This window comes from Corvus hawaiiensis, chromosome Z, assembly GCF_020740725.1.
Source record: "Corvus hawaiiensis isolate bCorHaw1 chromosome Z, bCorHaw1.pri.cur, whole genome shotgun sequence".
NCBI lineage: Eukaryota > Metazoa > Chordata > Aves > Passeriformes > Corvidae > Corvus > Corvus hawaiiensis.
In genome coordinates this window covers 56,236,880-56,256,950 of record NC_063255.1, presented here as the reverse complement: position 1 = coordinate 56,256,950, position 20,071 = coordinate 56,236,880, and the positions used below count along the sequence as shown (strand labels likewise).

General features: G+C 39.3%; 1 protein-coding gene across 6 annotated transcripts in view; it reads right to left on the bottom strand.

The window, feature by feature from the left end:
• The window catches only part of FAM172A (family with sequence similarity 172 member A), a 272,515-nt gene that overhangs the window by 45,529 nt on the left and 206,915 nt on the right, over positions 1–20,071 (bottom strand). The window lies entirely within an intron of this gene.

Sequence of the window (20,071 nt, the reverse complement as noted above, 5' to 3'; positions counted from 1 at the left end):
AGGTACACTGTGATCTCTGTAACTGTGTGATTTCAGTGAAGCTTCAGAAAAGGAGAAGAGAGGGCTGCCTGCACCAGTCTCTTAGCGCAGAAACTGATGGTCAAAATTAAGAAGATGCTAGACATCTCCTAAAAAAGCACTCAGGATCTTCATATCCCAGTTATACCAACATTGACATAAACTCTGTGTACTCAAAAAGTTGCTGGGCTGATTCATTAAATTCCACATAGCTGAGTGAAGGATGCATATTCAGAATTAACAAAGCAACCACACACAAACCCTGTAGGGCCAAAATGCCTTCTCTCATTTAATCTTGCAAAAGAAAGAAAATGACCCTCTCTCCAAGTGAATTAACACATCACTGTGTACTGAGTATCTCCTTAGTCTATATACAGTACAAATAATAAATTATAGATTCAGATATTCTTAAATTATCTGCAGGCTTTCAGGATTTGTTTGCAGCTATTTATGTCTTTCATGGCAAGCCTTGAAGACTGAAACATGGAAAGAGCTTAAAACATAAAAGCGTAACTTTAAAAAGTTTGACACAAACACAATAAAAAACCCCAAACCAAGACAGCTTTTTGGCACTAAAAGCATATGCTCTGCCCCCTGCAGCTAAAAGTCACATACTGAGAGTCCATGTTCTGTTAAGAACTACTATTTTCAAGCATGGCTGCTGATTTTGGACAGTAAGAATAAAGAAATCTTCAATCTGGCAATTTTCTCACTGCACATTTACTAAAGCATCCCCACTGTCCAAAATTCCAGGAGTTCAGTGATTTAACATCATGGAAGGAAAAAAAAAATTAAAAGATTCCCAAGGTACTGTTTTTATCTGGTTTATGCATTTTTCCCCCTAGCAATATCATTATTCCAATCCATTCCATGGAATGTGCTGCAAATGCAAGAGCACTTTGCTCCTTTCTTTCCTTGGAACAGAGTGGAAATGAAGCTGGCCACAGCCCACACAATGCCTGTTAAAGGTAGTAGTGTTCTCAGCAAAGAATTATTTACAAGCTGTAAGGTCAGCAACAAACCGAGCAGCACAACTTATTTCACTAATTTCACTTAGTGCAAACCACTTGCATTAAGATGTTCTGGAGTTAACATGAAGAAGCAGACTTCAATTTTTACTCTTCTGTGTTTTACTATGGTGTACAAACAGTTTGTTTACTTATTACAAACTACATGCATCCCTTTTTTATTTTAATTTTCTTGTTAGCATATTCACAAAGACATCCAGATTTCAAGCTGTTTGTTGTATAGATGTATTCAACAAATTCATAAAGGTACTGTTCATAAACACTTTACTAAGGCTTATTTTTTATTCCCTGGAAGTGACAGACCACCTCAGCAATGAGATATATTTGTTTCGCTCCCTGACTGGGGACACTCTGGACATCAAAACAATGACAAGGGATAGGATCTTCCTGGTTAACATCTCCTAACAGACTTTCTTTTGCTATTGTATGTCAGACTGGAGAGGACACTGTTACCAATAACTGTCAGTTCTCTGCATCTGGACAAACATAATAGATAATGTCACCCAACACACCTGCCAGAAAGCAAACCTAAAAATTTTCAATAATAAAAAAATATTTCTATTATACACTGCTTAAACAACTTTCCATGATTGTATTGTATAGTGTTTATTTTATCTTTAAAAAAGACAGCAAGAATGTGTTCAAAATTATGAAAACAGCTTAAAAACTATGAACCTGACAATCTGTGTCATTTGGATTTTCAGTCACTTAGCTTTCTTTTTCTCTGCCCATTCATACAGCCAGGAACAAGCAGGTGTGACAGAGATGCTGCATGGCTCACAGCAGGACCCAATGCCCCTACATCCCTTTTGGCAAACATCTGTCTGCCGTGTTCTTAACCACTTCCTCTTAACCACCTCCTCCATGGAGCACCTGAAGGCAGTAACCCCAGATACACCATTAGAAAGTTTTCCTTAGTGTCTAATTAAAGCTTTTCCTGGTGTGATTTACTTTTATTCCTTTTTCTACTATTTATCAGGTCTGCAGAGAACAGACTATTGCTTTCCTCTTTGAAACACTCACAAACCCAATGATTTCCACCATGTTTTTTTCTCTCAGTCCTCTTTTTTTAAATTAAACTTTTTTCTTCTTTTCACCCTTTCTTAAGGCCACATTTTCTAGGCTTAGTACTTTTGCTGCTTTCCTTTTCAGGTTTTCTAGTTCTCTTTTTCCATGGGCCATGCTGCCCATCAAAGAGCTCTGGGCTGAAGCATCACCAATAGTTTTGTAAGCTATAAGCTTCTTTAGATATGTCTGTAAAAGGTTTGTCTTTTCTGCAGCCATGCATCATCTTTGACTTATCCTGTATCTGCCACTCCAAGGAAATTTATTCTCCAGGGGGCAAAAGCAAATACTGCTTGACTCCTGTGATTCTCTCTGCGCAGCCCGTGATAAAATTCAACCCTGCACAAGCCTCACTCCTGTTCTTCAGGGTCCCACTTCTGCTAGGTTGGGATCAAAATTCTCTATTGCTGTTATCCCAGTACTGTGAGGCACATGGACCATTTCAGCAGTCAGGAGCAGCAGTGCTTTCACACCTTGTGGTGGCTGATGGAAAGAAAGGCTGATCCTCAAAGAGGGATCGGGAAACAGCTGCTGCCAGCCTCAAGACATGAGAAGTAATGGTGCGGCACTGTTTTCCCTTGCTTCTGAATATATTCCGAAACAGAGTTTTCTCATTTCCTTTGTGAGCAACCACAGAGTTACCCAACTCATTAAGACACAGCCAAACTCCAGTGCTTGTGCCATATACTCCAGAAATTAACTACTGTGCAAGGGGTACCAAAGTTTCCTTCTGGAGGGCAAAGACACTGCTCTGTTGCATCACTGCTGTTCATTGCCTGTTACTATACACAGCAATTAGTTGAACTTCAACAGTCCCCAGACAATAATTCTGGAGCAAAGCAGGTACTCGCATGGCAGAAAACTGGCACAAGGCTTCCTTGTAACTGGAATGTATTGAGGAAATAAGGAGGCCTGAGAACATCTAGTTGTAAATGTGGAGACTGACAGGTTTTGCAGGCATGCCTCTTTTCCTCTCACACTTGTCAGCTGGACCAGAAAACAATGTGATCCCACTACTTTTTTGTGGAGGAGAGGTAAAAAAAAAAAGACCACTGCTGCAGAATAACCCTGTCCAGTCTGGCTAGAGATTGAATTTTCTATCAGTTCAGGAAATGCAAAAAATGCCACAGTGATCTACACAATAAATACTTGAAATTATTCTTTTTCCTTCTATGAATCAAAAGCAGGAGTTCGGGATGGTTCGAGTAGGTCAGAGAAAGTGTTACTTGGTGGCTGTAGAGGCAAAACACAGTCCATGTGAAACCTCAGAAAAATCTATTTGCAACCAAGAGATGAGGTTATCTTTGTGCTTGCAGAAAAACATGTCTCCCACAGGGAAATGCAGGGCACAGCCAGAAGTTACCCAGCAGTGCACACAGCTGCTAGGCTGTGAAGAGCCATCAGAACACAAGACAACCTGTACAGTCAGATACTGAAATGCCAAAAAGTTTGCAAGAAACCCAAAGGGGTCACAGTCAGCCTCAGTTTCTTTACTCATACCCCTTTCCTGTAGAAAATCATGGGGCCCAAGATGAAGATCATATCACCAAGTCATTCAGCAAATTTCAAGAGATTCCTCATTCCTCTCCAGAACTCAGGAGTCCACTCACATCCCTGTAGAGAGTCAGCCAAAAGAACCTGCCACCTCTCTGATGCTCAGAAGCTAGTAGTTGGCCCAATTTCTGCTCAACAGACTGTACTTTTGCCATGGATAAGTATGTGTAAGGTAAACCTTACAGTTGTTGCCTGCATGAAAAGGAAACCAACTCTGACCTTGTAAATAACTTGTGCATGTCCTTGTATATATACACTCACTGAGATTTTTATGTGTGCAAGTGTTGTGTTATTATTTATTGTAGTTGTGTCAGTAGTGAGGTTTTTTCGTATTATTACTTCATTAACTCCAGTCATTATTATTCCTAGTTAATAAAATAAATATTTGAATTAAGTGAAGGCCAATCTATCTCCCTGGTGTAACTGTATCCCTGCTAATCTATCTGCTACCACAGGGCTTCGCTACAATTTTCATGGGAAGCAGGTGGGCTGAAGGCATTGAAGGCCCTGAGACCTGGTGGTCCAGCTTCATAATGCCCCCTGTCTTAGTTTAAGACAATTTGAAGGACAGCACTCTGGAATGAGGTGCCTCCCTTTAGAGGTTCAACCAGTCGCTTTCCACAAATAAGTTATGAATATGAGCAGATGTACACAAAAAAGATAACAGTTTACTAACAAGGAGAACAGCAACGATCAAAAAATAATAGCAAATTATCACCAGATACAAAACTGCTAAACCTCGTAGGCTCCCTCCCAGAACAAAGAGAGACCCAAAAATGATGGGAAGTCCTTGAGTGCATGGTTTGAAGGACAAACGGAAAACTGGTGTCAGTCTTCCCTCACCACCCTGCTTATCTCTGCAGTAGCCAAGCTCTGCTGAGAAAGGCAGCTGGCGTGCTCCGATGGTGGCTGGAAACTCGGTCAGGGCCAGAACCTGCGGAGGGACACCGCCTTTCTCTCGGCAGGAGACAACAGGAGCAGGCAAGGCTATGTGTCTGGGCTGGGGTGACTCCGTAGCCTCCTCTCCTCGGCTGGCTGCCGATGGCGAGCTGGAGCGGGGCCGCCCCTACTCCGTGCGGCAGCAGCGAGCAGGCACCTATGCAACTCGCCTCCAGGCAGCTCAAAACTGCTACCTGAAGTCTCTCTGAGGCGAGGGAAAAAACCAAACCCCAAAAAGAGAAGCCAAAAAGGAAAAGCCTCTGCCTAAGCCAAGACCAAGAAGCCAGTGAGGCAAAAACCACGCTGCGAAAGAGCATGCTAGGCCTGCCCGAGCAGACTTTACAAGTGGCAGAAACCACACCCTTCCCCACCCCAGCCCCCTCCATCCCCGGCGGCAGGGTCACAGAGAGGCAGTAACAATTTTGCGGACGGATAATTATGGAATACAATAACCTTTTGGGTTACCACAACACCCCCATTGACACAGAGCTGAGTACACCAGTAGCCTAAGGCTGCCCTGCAACACCCGTGCTAATGCTGCTCATAATGGTAAGTCATTAGGGGTGCTACTCTGAGCTAACTTTTGGAGATGAATGATGCATTGCTGACAACAACAGTAGGACAGAAAGAGTAAAACAGACATACTTTCTACAGAGTGGAAAACCCAGAGGCAACATGCTACCTCCAAGTAGCAAGAATATAAGAGAAGCAAGTGTGTAAGATGAGTAGATCAAGACTTCCTTATATAAACACCAGGGATCAGCACAGGTCAGAAAAAATTAAAATACACTGAAAACTCATTGGCTTGGAAATCTCCTAAAGGTTTGAAGGTCATGGAAATGCAAATTTTCTGTCAAACTAGAGGAAGTGTATGAACCAAAAGACACAGGAAGCTAGGATATACGGATCCTGCAAAGGCCCAGTTTTTGTGCCGCAGATTTTTACTTCTTGCCTATATATGTATATGCAAAATCTGAAACTAAAATATATCCTATTTATCTTACCTAGTGACAGGTGTCTCATATGGACATGGTGTTTCTGCCAGAAGAGATTACAAAACTTTCTGGAAGATGCTCATCACAGAGGAAGGGAGCATACATGCTTAAATACAAATAAGCAATTAGAACAAAGATAATCCTAAACAATTAAAAAATAGCAGATCCACCACTATAGCAGTCCAACCCACAGTAGGTCATCCCTTCAGTATGTAAGAGGAATTTGAGATGAGGCAGTAGCACAACCAGGCAATACTGCCTGCAATTGATAAACTGATGCTCCCTGCTCACAGACCATTTTTAATTTTTAAGAAAGAAATCAGTGAGCACAGATAAAACATGGAGGGCTGTAATCCCCTGGAGTGATCTTGTCACAACATGTGTTACTGCAGTTCTCCACTTTTACCTTTGTACTTTGTTGTATGTAGTAGAGCAACATAATTAACCACTAGTAGGTAGTGTTTATGTTAGTTCTCAAAAGGTTAAGAAGCTGATTATAGCTAAAATCAGCTTTGCCTGGGGCTTCAGTGGCTCTGTGTAATCAAATTAGACAAGCAGGGCATAGTGTCACCTAACACAAACCATGGCACTTTCTTCTCTGTTTTGACTTTTTTCATTAGATGAGCAAGCCAGGTTTTAGTTTAGTCCAAACATTTTGAACAGATTAGTTCCCAATAAACTATCCCAGTGATAAGTCAGGCATTCATCCACATCCTTTTCTTGAGTGACTCTGTGAGACCACACTCAAGAGGTTCCTCAGTAATAGTGCCAACTTTGCTTTCCCCCAAAATAACCTATTTAATTAATTGTTCGGGTTTTTTTCGGGGGGGGGGGGGGGGAATGGAGATGGGCGTGGAAAAGGTTTCAAAAGGTGAATGGCAATTACTTCAAATCACAGAATATCTTTAGATTCTGTATTTATCTCCGTCATTTTATTATTTTGACTCTAGAATTGCAGAACAGCAAACAGATAACTTCATAAACACAGCAGAGAATGCATTAGCATTTCTAAGTAACCACAGGTAACTCGCTCTGCAGAGTTGTGGCTCACTCGCTCTACGTAGCTTCACTGCTCTTTGAAGTCAAGCAAGGTGAACACTATAATGGAGCTGTTTCAAGAGGTTTAATAATGTAGACAGAGGATCAAGCCAGCCTGACATCAGGGGAACATTTTCCACACTGCCATATCACAACTAAATTTAAATGTAGGCTGCAGTGCCTATTGCTTCCATAATCTTGCCATCTTTGAACATGAAGGGAACAAAACATTAAAAAGACAAAGAATATATAAAGAAAAATAATGGGAAATTTAGACAAAAACCTGTGAGTTAAGGAATTCACTATGCTTTCCTGAATTTTCTGCACTAATCCAAAATAATTTGTTGTATCCTTACATGTTTGATCTGTAACTTCAAGTCCACAAGCTCTGCTTGTGTATGCACTGCAGCTAACTGATAGAACCTTTATGCTGTGAAAGTAAGCATATGAAACAATAGCTTCTGCAGATGATTTGTGCATTGTTATTTACAGACAACAAAATCCAAACTTGTTATTTTAATTAAGTCATAAATGAAAAGTTACAGAAATCATGCCTTTTTGCACACCCTTGTTGGTTCCTGCTAATCCAGCAGTACTTTATGAATTTGTATGTGGTTAGCCTGCCTTGCCACAGCTGTATATCACACCTCCATGCTGCAAGCTGTGCGAGAAACTTAATATACCAAGTTTAACATAAAGACAGAAGACATGATGTCCTATATTTTCAATGAACTTCAAATGACTGTGCTGTTACTGGACTGCACAGTTTATTTGAGAGAAATGCATTTATTAAGAAGAGAAAAAAACCTATCACACAGCAAAATATATAAATGTATTGATGGAGTGTCTGTAATTATTACAAATAACCTTACTTTTTGATTGCATCATCAGCCAGCCAGGAAGCTCCCATCAACCCCTCTACAAGTTTAAAGCAGAGCCATGTTCTTCATAGAGAACATACACTAGCCATATATATATATATTACAGATTCAACATTATGTCCCTGTACACTTTTTACATACGTCAGCTTTTTAGAATACTCTTTTTGTCAACTGACTGTGGTACACAATAATTCAATTATTTACATCCAGTGGCAACCACCATCCAGGCAAAACAGCCTATTGTCTGCCTTCCCACTTCTGTACTGAGATCTGCCACATGTCTAATGCAGAAGCACATAATTTGTGTGTGTGGGTGAGGATAAGACAACCCCCCTGATGGGACACTGTGGCCACAAACAGCAGGTTGGCACCACGCGGAGCCATCTCTGCTGTCCCAGCTCACCTGGGATAAGCCACCAGCATTCCCACTGCTGCCAAAATCCTTCCTTGTAAAGGGAAGAAATGAAGGAAAAAATAAAATCAACTTTAAACACTTGCAAAGGCATTTTCAAAATATAAGACTGTGCAAGGAAACAGAGAAATTCCCCTTAATGTATGATTGGCTCTTTCAATGGTAATTTCTCTTTATTGCAGTGAATGTCTGTAAGTGGATTAATGGCATTTAGCTCTAGAGTATGTCATTGATCTGTGCCAAATATACAAACTCTTATACGAAACAAAGACCACAGTCATTCCTAACTTCCTATTAATATGTCATCTGCAAGACAAATCGTATTCAGAAATTAATGTACCATTTTAAAAACCCAGGTATAAAAATCTCCCAATCAGAAAATAACAATGTACCAATTTAAAGTGTTGAACAATATTAATACCACAATAAATTACCACTCTGGTACATTTTAGCCTTCTTCTATCAATTTGGAGAAAGTAGCACAGCCCTGTGCTACAACAACTGTTTCAGGGACTCCCAAAATATACAATATAAAAATGTTGCCTCCAAGATCTCTACTGCTAATACAAAAGAATCAAAAATACTGGAGCAATAAATGGTGATCATTGCCTCATAGTGGCACACTGTTTTGAGGTACATGAGCAGATGTCTCTGCAGATCAGTGGATGTGGACTGCCCCTATGGAACAGGGATGGGAACTAATTTCATTGTGTGTGAATATATGTGAATATGTGAAGATATCCCGGAGTGCCATGGCACTGCTGGTTGTGTCAAGCTACAGGTAATATCTGGACCTCAATAACAGCCCACACAGATTGCACACCTCATTCAGGGGCTGTTACCCTGGGGTAACACTCTCTCAGGGAACTTCCTTAAAGCAGACAGCTTTATTAGAGTCAGCCAAATGAGAGTGTGCATATGTAAATCACTGTTGAGTTTGTACTAAATCTTTAATGTCTTAATGCCTTCATTTGCCTTTTTCCCCTGACTTTGACATTGCTTCAGTGTGAACAGCTATATTTAATTTACACGTTTTTCTGGCTATTTCTTTTCCCCTCCCCAAAATCAGAAGGCAGGAAGTAGATGGGTGTAACTTAAAGAGGCAGCTGAGATGAGCTGCTGGCAGGGTGAAGTGGTAGGTTTTAGTAATAGCTGGAAGCTGTAAGTGGTTCTAAGCTTTGAAGTCAGTGCAGCTTTGATGTGCTACTCCCATAGTAAATCGCAAGATAGTCTTGAAAGAAAAAGATTTCCCAAATACCATCCAAGTGTCATTGCTTGTGAAATCCTTGTATGATTTTTTTCCCCTCTGTTGAACTTTAAGTCTATCACTGGGCTGCTCTCACTGCCTCTCAGTCACTCCTGGTCTATTTTAAAGCATCTTGGTTAAAAGGATAATTACACCCATGCTCAATTTGGTGGAGACAAGTAGCTTGCTGCATGTTATTTTGCTTTGCTGAAATGTTTCTGAGCATTTTCCTCCCCAGATCTACAGTGTTCAGACACTATGATGGACCACAGGGTGGAATGCTGGAGCAGCAAAAGGCAGAGGCTGTAAGCCAGAAAAGCATCTCTGCTAGTGTACCCAGGGAGGTCTGCTTGTGTGCTGCTCGCGGAAACAGCCATAGCTCTCCAAATACAAAGTATCCATGAGGTGATGAGCAGAAAACACCCCTCCCTCTGCTCTGCCCATTGCTTTGGGAGAAGCGACTGCATGACACCTGGGAAAGAGGCTTCGCTATTGGAATTCAGCCATGTACATTGGCACTGATGGGAGAGATGCAATGCCAAGTCCAAGGGGAAAAAAGATCAAACCCACCAGGAATAGGCAAGTTTTCTTGATGGGTATTTGTCTCTCCCATACCAAAACATCACAGAGGAATATCTACTGATTTTTCCCCATAAAGTAAATTGTCATTGAATTGCACACTTCACGCGTATGAGCTTTCACGTTTAGTGAAAATATAAACAAAACTATCTGGGGACAGTTAGGTTTCAGAAAGCAACTCATAAAAGCCTGATTGCTTGAAAATGGTTGTACAATGCCCAATTTATTTTAATAGCTACATTTTAAACCTAAGCCTATGTCTCAACTGTCATACATGATCTACATGCCAAAGAGTATCAAAACAACATTTTCAATGAGTCTGAAGCTAGCAGGACAAGAGGATTAAAATAGTTTAAACCAGTCTTTATCACACATCACATTGGCCCACCAATCTATTAAGACCTTTGAAGTCTGGTGATGACTTCTATCCTGATCTTTCATAATAGTTAGTTATACCAATTACATTCTAACAGCGCACTCTAGCCAGACTTTGCAGACATGTAAAGCAGAAGTGAGACATTAAATGGTCAAATACTGCCATGCACACCATAGGCACTCATGACTCTGAGCAGTGTCCTGCATGGTCCTGTACAGGTACAACCTGCAAAATGCTGATTACATTCTGTACCTTTAGGAAGCTGCTGGTGTAGCTTTTACTGGGTTAAGCCACAAGCTAAATATGCCCAAGCACAAACTCAGGTTTGTCTAAGTGGAGTCTGACAACAGCAAAACAAATTCAGTTCCAAAAACTGTTTTAATGTGCACTGGAATAACGATAACCAAAGTAGAGCTGTAAAGTGCAACCTCTCATAAATATTGTATATCCAGCACTGAAATCAAAGAAGTAACTTGCTGTTGCTGCCAGTGAACTTGAGTGAGGGAGTGTGGGATTAGATGTGGAGTCTATTTGCATTAATTTTGCATCAATATCCATATTAATTCTAACATAATATTGTATCGAATTTGGGGACAGCACTCAGCTCAGTCTCCCTGGCGAATGAAATATCACTTATAGAGCTTCAGTAAATCATTTAGTAGCATTAAAAAAAGTCAGGCATGAAATCAGAGGAAGAGTTTAGAAAAAGAAATGTAGCACAGAAAAATCATACCAGAATTAACAAAATATGTAGTGAAAGAGCCTGCGTATGCGAAGAATAACTATTCAAAATCAATTTCTATTTCCTCATTTCTACAAAGAATAAATTTTACCTGGCTGATAATAGCTTTGGATGATGACAAATCAATTCACTTGGGACTGACTGTACCTCTGTTACCAAGATAACATTATTTATCTGTGGGTGCAAACTACAAGCTGTGAATACAGCTAAAACCACACAAATAAAAATGTAGTTCTAGTAAAGACACTAATTGGCAGAAACCAGGGACTTGCCCATATCGTGTAGCAGAGTTCTCCTAAAGTGAGACAGTCTGACAGGAGGTGATAAAAATGCTCACACTTCTATTCCACCTGGAATTTCTAAAACTTTAATGAAACATAAACTTCATGATCAAAACACAAAATAAAAGAAAAAGTCCTCGCTTCTCTGCTGAGCCCTGAGCTGCTTTGGAAGAAAGACACAAGGATGTATAGAGATAAAGAGAGCTGACATTCCCAGGATTATGTGTGTATTTTCTACTGACATCATGCAACATGATGGATTCCCCAGTGGTATCTGTTTTCCAGTTAACCCACATTTCTCATAGGCTGGGTATACTGGTATTAACGACCCCTTTGCATCTAATCTCCTTGTTTAAGGCATGGTCTTGCTTATTTGCCTCAATGAGAAAAACCTGTGGCATTTGGCTGATGGGGAAGCCCACCACACTTTGGTGCCATCTCCACTGGATGTTTGTGGTTTCTCTTCATTGTCACCCAGAGATGACAGGATTTGAAAAACAGCGTTTTGGCTCTCCTTTAATCTGTCACTGACTCCTCCTCTGCTTAGTGTACCAGAAATCCTACTGTTAGCTTGAGTGAACACCGTGCCTCTTCACTTGTGAGGCTTCTCCATCCCATGATATAATGTTTCAAAAAATGCATGGCATTTACAAGGCATTGGTAAAAATAATAATCTAGGACAGACTGACTGATTGAAGTCATGGAAACCAGCAGTGCCTTGATGCTGCAACCTGGAAGCAATGAATGCTGTTCCTTAAAAAAACAGGTGGAAATCAACTCCTTTTTTAAGACGGATGAGAAAGGGAGAGCCTTCACCTATAAGACAGTGCAATGGTTAGGCCACTGACACCAGAAGCAACAACCAACTTCAATTCCCACGACAGCAGATGGGGTCCCAAACCACCATCTCAAAGGCAGGTGACCAATTGCCAGTCAACAGTGCAGGGTTCCTCTTGTGTTCTTTTAGGTCCTAATTCTCCAAAGCTGCACTCATTCCTCTGCACAGGCACGCACATTTTTATGAGAAGCTGATACTTTCCTGGAGGAGAGGAGGTGTGTGCTTAAAGAGTAAGGAAAGAATGGTATCAGACAGAGTATGACACAAATGTTTAGTATGTTTCATCCAAGAAGAAGAAAAGAACACTCTTAAAAATTTGTCATTAGTTCACACTTGGCATTTGGTTTAAAATAGTGGTCTGTTGGGACAAGAACTAAAGATAGACCCACCAAAATCACAGGGAAAATTCAGTGGCAGCCGAATCAGGTGCCTAGCAGCCAAAAGGAATCTGCAAGATTTTTAAGTTGTGCCGAATTTGCAAGGTACACCTAATGTGAGTATAAATTCTGTAGTCAGTAGCAGGAAATTGTCAAAATCATAAACATCCAGAATAGTCCTGAAACAACCCAAATCTCATCTCACAGCTCTGACACATACTGTTACCAGTGTCCAACATAGTACTGCTGGACACTGTACTTCAGCTATTATTTTACATGTGTTTGTTTAATCTGATGGGATTTTGTGGGAGGTTTCCTTTGTGGAAAAGGGAATATATTTCACTGAATGGACCAAGTTGCATAAACAGATACAGTCTACAGTCTAGAACTGTGTCCCCAAATTAACCAAATAATAAACCTTCAAATGTAACTATTCAGAGTTAAGGATGAGTCCTTGAAGGTCAGCTCGTCTAGAATAAAAAAATGATGCCTGCTTCTGCAGCACAAGTGTTTTGAAATATGTTTATGTTCCCATTTGTTTGTATTGCATGTACAGCTGCAGTGGAAATATCCTGTTGGAGCAGTCACGGCATGTACACCTTCAGGCAGGAAAGCTCCCTTCCATGCAAAGCCCTTCCAGTTTAACATCCAGTTCAGGATATAGTTTAAACTCCAATATAATAGCACTGATCATCTAGAGGCAAAGACAGTAATGAAAGATGACCTGCCTTGCCCAGCAAGGCAAAGTCACAGCTAAGGTCTACCAGATTCAAACAGATCATCGTTTAAGTATCTAAGAGTCAAAATTGGCCTTCAGATTTCAAATAGATGTGGTGTTTATTTATATGTGTTACAAATTGTATTGTGTGCATTTTATATTTTATAATGTGCATAATTTCAAACAATATATTAACATAAAAATCTCAGATAAAGTGGTAAGAACACATTGCCTCATTTGCACAACTTTTTTTCTTAAATGCAATGATGGGCACTTAACTATGTTTGTTTGAAAGTACATGACATTTATCTTCAAACTGACGATCACAGCAGTAGTAATGAAAATAGTCTAAAATGGTTTACTCTATTAACTGTGTGGATTATTTCTCTGTTAAGCTGTTGTAGGTATGTCTTGCAAACCTATCTGAAATAAAAGAATTAATGTGTGGGGAAATGTCTTTCACATAAAAATTGGAATATAGATTAAAATATGCTGCTTATTAAATGTGGTTCATTAAATTATTTATTGGAATACATAATTATTCATAATATTAAGATATATATGATAAACAATTATTTCATAGGGTATGGTTTGCATGTTGTAATATAAGAATATAACATGCCTGCTTAAATTAGCCTTGTTCTTAACACTATCTAGCCAAACAAATTTGAATTCTTAGCACTTGTTTGCTTTTGCTTTTATTATTATTAACTATTTAACAATCACGATGCTTTAGAACAAGTCTCTTAACCGTCCCTGTACATCAGCATGACAAGATTAGTTGCTGATGCAGGTTATCAGAAAATGACAAGTCCTTTCTACAGAAAATTTGGCGTCCCAAATGTTCCTAGATGGGAGGAAGTTTAAAGTGCAAATATACTGTGCAAAGGGTTTCTAAAAATGGCATTGTGGAACTTGATGTTTCTCATGTTTTGGTTATCTCACAGGTTGGTAAACCAATCCTCTCAGCTGAGAACGAGCTGGAGCAGTCAGAAAACTGTTACATTAGTTGTTTGAGGGCAGGGTGCTAAGAAGGCAAATATAATATAAATTTAACCTCCATGTGTTGCAAATAAATTTATCCAGCAAATAAAAAGAAAAGGAATGATGAAATTAATGCTATGCCACTGCTACTTTTTCCAATTCTTGTTTGTTGTCTAACCATAGCCATGAACCCCAATTTGATACAATTGGCATTACTGGTAACTGTACTATGATGGCATAATTTGTATGCCTGCACTATTAAAAAGTCTGCTTATTACCTAGGCTTACCTTACTACATTACTACCTTATTACTTAGGTTGATTCAAGTGCACAGAAGTGATAAGGATGTGGAGCCCTATTATTAACAATACTGATAAATCTGATCTTGGCTCTATGGTGCACGTAAATTTGTACACTAAATAAGCCCAGTAGAAGATGCTGGTCAGGAGCTTTGTGACAGACAACCATGGCAAAACAGTGAACGGACTAAGTTTGTCCATAGGCATACCTCTGCAATTCATGGAGAGTTTCCTCACCCTGAAAAGTGTAAGTTCAGGAGATGGACATTGGTGGTCACAAGTATTAAGAGTTTCTAAAAACAATGAACAATGCTCATAGACAAAAACGTGTAATACCTTCCACGACTTTACCATTTTGGGCAGTGTTTTGACTGGATAAATACAAATGGCTGGCTGCCTGGGGCCTGGTGACATTGGTGGAACTGAACAGAGAGAAGCGTCTGCTGGCAACACACATTTTGAAGTTTGGAGCTTCAAAAAGGGTGTTTTCTTCTTCAAAGTAGGAATAAGATTGGTAAACTTAATCAAGATGTGATATTTAAACATAAATGAATTAATGGTATTTTTACAAAGTTGTTGGATGACAAAAAACACCTAACAGCATTAGTCCTCCTGGTTTAGCAAAAGAGTGAAATCAGTTAAGAAATATAAAAAATGAAAATCAGCAAAATATGATAAAGAAAGCTAAAGTTATCTTAGTAAAAACAATGTATGGCTGGCAAACTTAGCAAAATATACAAGCAACAAATGCAAAAATGCATCAGTTTTCAGATGGAGCTGATGAAACCGTAAATAACTAAATGCAGAAGAAAATTGTTCAATATATGCTTCTGTTCCCTATTTGGGAAAAAAAAAGATTGTTTGATGAAGTACATTCTGTTTTGCTGCTCATCAATATCTTCTCAGGGATAAATATTTCTGAATTGGCAGGCTTGCAGAGTTTGTACTCAAGAGCCATAAATCAGTTAACTGGTTACTGATGTTCATTTAAAATAATGCTTAAAGTACCAGAGAAGGTACAGAAGATGGGAAAATCCTAATCCAAAATTTCAGAGAAAACTATTTGCATAGGTAGCCTGACATAAATCTCAAGAAAAATAAAGGAAAAATGGATATCTAGGTCCATAAATTCCTACCCTAAGTTCTACGGGCATGAAGAACAGTATCTCTTTTTTGAGGGTGACTGGTGCTTACTCAGCTGTTCCTGAGGCTGTACACTTGCACCAGGAAGAATGGGTAACTAAAACTGGAAGTTTGGAAGAGACTGCCCAGAGAGGATGTGTCATTACACAACACAAAGGAAAGAACCAAGAAGACAAGCACCTGTCAGGAAGTAATGTAAGAAGGTTTGCTCCTGCTCTGGGCTGGGGGATGAGGCTGATGCATACTAAAAATCCCTTTGAGAACCACAATGCTGTGATACTGGAGTCTACTAATGAGGAATTAAGGTACATAAATGTAATTAATTCAAGCCAATGCAACTTACCGGAAAGTAACTCCTACACAAATAAACTCAGTTTCATTCTTTGATAAATTAGCATGTTAGCTGATAAGGATTTATATACAAAGAGAGTATACTCCATTTTTTGTCAAGCAATTCATTTATTCCTTGAGACATTCTGAGCAGGAGGAAAAATTATGTCACCTTTGCTAAGCATTTTTAGAAAGTGTGCTTTATCTCCCTTTTGTTTTCAGCAACTACATTTTGCTCTTCCCAGGCTTCCCATGAAACTTCTGGACTATCATTACACTGGAGCCCCTTACCTACTCTGGTTGATTGGTGATGACTGCTGCTTTGCCAGCTGTTTGATTCCAGGTACTGTGTCCAACATGTGAGTTACTCCCACATGTCTTTCAAGAGAGACATTAAAATGTCTTCCTTTTACTAGGAAGACACATTCCTCATTTCTTCTTCTATGCTGTAAACTACCACCACAAAAGTTGGAGAAACTTAATGACAACTTCATTACTTAACTAAAACTTCAACTTAGGCAGAAATTGTTTCATAAATTCATGAGGGGACAAATGGAACAACTCTAGAATTGTTTACGCATGAAAAGGGGTTGAAAGTCAGTACTATTCCACATTTCTAAGAACTTGCAGAGTAAGTAATCTGCAAATGCAGCTATCATAGAGAAACCACTATTGAATAGAGATGTTATTGCTGGAGTGTCCTATGGCTATTCAACCACACAGGAAATATATACAAATTTACTGCTGGTAAAACTTGTAAATGAGAAGAAGGATGGAATGGCTGTTAAGAAAGGTGATGGCCTTTTTATTTTTTTCTTTCAAGTTAGTGTATTTTTTTTGTTTATTTTTCTAAAAAAGCTACCTGCAATGCTTCCTAATACTAGTTTAAAACCAAGACGAAGAGCAGCAGCTCTAGAAAGGGAAAGTTCCTCCCAAACTGACTCTTTGTAGTAGGGTGATAAAAGGGTCAAATGTAACTGTTACCTAATGAAATGGGAGAGAATCAGGTAGAAAAGATTTGATATTACATTACTAAGATGTAGACAGGTGTATCTCAAAGAAGTTGAACGACTGGAGATGCCACAGAGAAATGTATGAAAGCATTTGAAACCTGGAGAAATTAACTTGCACTGAGACTTAAAGAACTCAATCTATTACGTTTCTCAAAAGAAAATGGTGTGTTGACTCGATACCAGTATGTAACTCACAGGGAGAAAAAGCAATTTACCAAACAGTTCTTTAACTTAGGGTAGAAAACGCACAACAAGAACTAATGGTTGGAACCTGAAACCAGCAAAGCCAAACCAGAAATGAGCAGTTTGCAAATCATAAAGGGAAAGGAGCAATGGATTCCCCATGTCTTGCATCCTTTCAGCCAAGGCTGAATGACTTACTAGAAGAAACATTTTCACCAAATTGAAGTTTTAAATTTCAATATAACACCTGGTCAAAGGTTAAAGACCTGTACCTAAAAGTGGACAATAAGGGATCTAAATATCCTTCCCCACCTAAACGACATACATTTGTGAAAAAAGAAAAGTTTTCTACTGAAACGGAACTTTCTGAAAAATTCTAACAAATCCAAATCTAAATCCAAATCTGAATCTGGACTCTAACAGAAAACGAAAACTGAAATGTGAAAAATCTTTTGGATTTTATGTCAATACAAATAAAAATTATTGCTATTGAATTTTGGAGGACATCTCTCAGGGAATACCTCCTTACAGGGTTGAGTGTTCTAGAAGAGTTTGTAATCACACACTGGAGTAAGACCTGCCAACGTGCAGATGGATATGGATACATAATGCACTAATGAGATAGCATTAAGTAGTATCAGAAACAACAGTCACAGCAGTCTAATAGTTCTCAAATGCTTCATAGGAAATATCTGACTGTAATAATTTAAATTATTCATTATTACCACAAAGCCTCAGGGACCCTAAGACAACAACTAACTAGTTCACTCTACTCCAAAAAATTGCTATGATAAATAGATATGTTTGAGTACAAGAATAATTTTTGATGAAACTGTTTCTCCAGTATCAGTAGTGCCTCAAGTACATGTAACTATTTTGTAGAACAGTAAATGAATGAGTGATATCGAACTCTCTGACACAAGCAACATGCGGCAATTCAAGTCAATGCTTTCAAATTCACATTTTCATATTTACTTTTGAGGCTCTGGCACTCTGGAACAGATTCTGCAATATTATTCAACAGGTCTCTATAAACTTTGTCCTTTCCAAAGCACTGTAGAGCTAAGCTACTCTGAGCACAACATAGGAGCTCACATCCAGCTAGGTTTACACATGAAATGAAAAGCTGTCTGCAACACCTGAGACTGAGCAGGAGTGTAAAAGCAGAGCTCCTTTGAAGAATCAGGAACAGGAAAAAAGCTACTTACTCCCATGCTAAGAAGAGATAAGTTAAAGTTGGACTTAGCGCAGCAATTGCCAGAGCTGTGGCTAAGAAAGTCTGGTGCCTCAAAGTTACTGTAATGATTTCCTGTCCCCGACAAAGTACAGCAGCAAAAATGGAAGTGCAGGACCAGTTTTAGCAGCAGATGGGAATGTTAACATGGGTGATGAAGCAAGCTTCACACTGCAGATTCCTGAACTCCTCCACTTGTGTATTAATCTTGCAAATACCTTAAATTAACATGCAGCTAGATACAGGAACCTGCCACCTTGATGAAAAAGCTTCACCATTTTATCTTTCCTCCTGAAATTCAAAGTTTTTATTGACAGAACTACATGCACATGAAGACATAAAATGCAAAGAGCTTTACAGTAAACACTGATTAATGTAATATTAATACCCATGAATGACTAGTGAATGCAAAAATAATATTTTTAACAGAATGAAAAAATTGCTAATTGCTTTATTTTAAAAAGTGCATGGTTTTGTTCCTATTTCTTGTACTGCTTGATGCCTATCCCTGGTCATGAAACACTAGTATCAGAAAACAGCTCAGAAGAGTCCACATTAAATTGATTGAAGAGTGAACAAAAAAAAGAGAAGCATTGGTAAACTGGGCTAAAAGTTATTAAGAGTACAAGCCAGGTATTGTCGCTGCACTTGATACAATTTGTGGTTGCTTCTGCCTTGTTTGTTATGAGCAAGATACATAAATGTGTAAGAGTGGAACTGTAGTGGTGGTGCAAATACAGCTGAGGAAAAAAAGCATAAAGAAGTAAGTCGATCCTTCCCCAGAGCTGTCACAAGCCTCACTAATGCAATTACCCCTGCACACAGACCCTGTGGTGTTGGAGAGTCCATCTGACCTCACTGGAGAGCCTCCTGTTTGAACCCCAGGATCTGCTCAGCATGGGGTGCATCTGCAGACAGGCTTTTCTGAGGAAATACACAACTGAACTCTTGAAACAGCAGGCAGGAGTAACCTGTTAGATAAAGCCAACAGAAACTACCACTGCCATAATCTAATGGGTAATTCATTGTTTCCCTGGTATCAACACAAGCTTTGCAACAAGATCTCTACCTGATCAGCACTCGTGTGTGGGGCCACAGGCTGCACACCTGCTCTGCCAGTGAAGGGCTTGCTGTTCAAGTGATGCGGTCAGTTTCTTGGATTGGTGTTTTTAAGCAGATCTAAAAGTCCAGAATAATTTTACTTAAATTTACCATTGTGCCACAGAGTATTATTGATGCTATTTTATTAATCAACACAAAGCAGTAGTTTTGAGGGGACTCTTTAGTACCACATTCTTTCTTGATATTAAATCAAGCTATGCCAAGGACTCAACTTATTTTTCAGTGAGGTCTGCAAATCTCATCTTTCATCTGCTTTGGTCTGCAAGTTTCATATGTACACAGAAAAAAATATCAAAAAGCACCTTAGTACATATTATGAGTTCAACACATCTGGAAACGCTGTGCTTTTACTGTGAGGCTCAATGGATGACAACCCCGCTCTTTGTTGAGACAAACTTTGTCAGAAACCACAATCAGGCCCTCTTCCCTTTTTTCAGTTAGAAGGATTTGAAAAGACAAAGCAAGAAAACCACTTTCTACAATATGACGGACCTTCTTTTGGTGCTGACACACAAAAAGGTGACTACCTTACCTGGAAAACTACCACTCCATAGTCACTCATGTACAGACCTGCATCCTACACAACCATCATGGTTACACACCATATGGCTATGGAATGATTCTGTGTGGTCTTTTGAAACTTAGGCAAGTATGCCAGCAAAAACTGCACAATCTT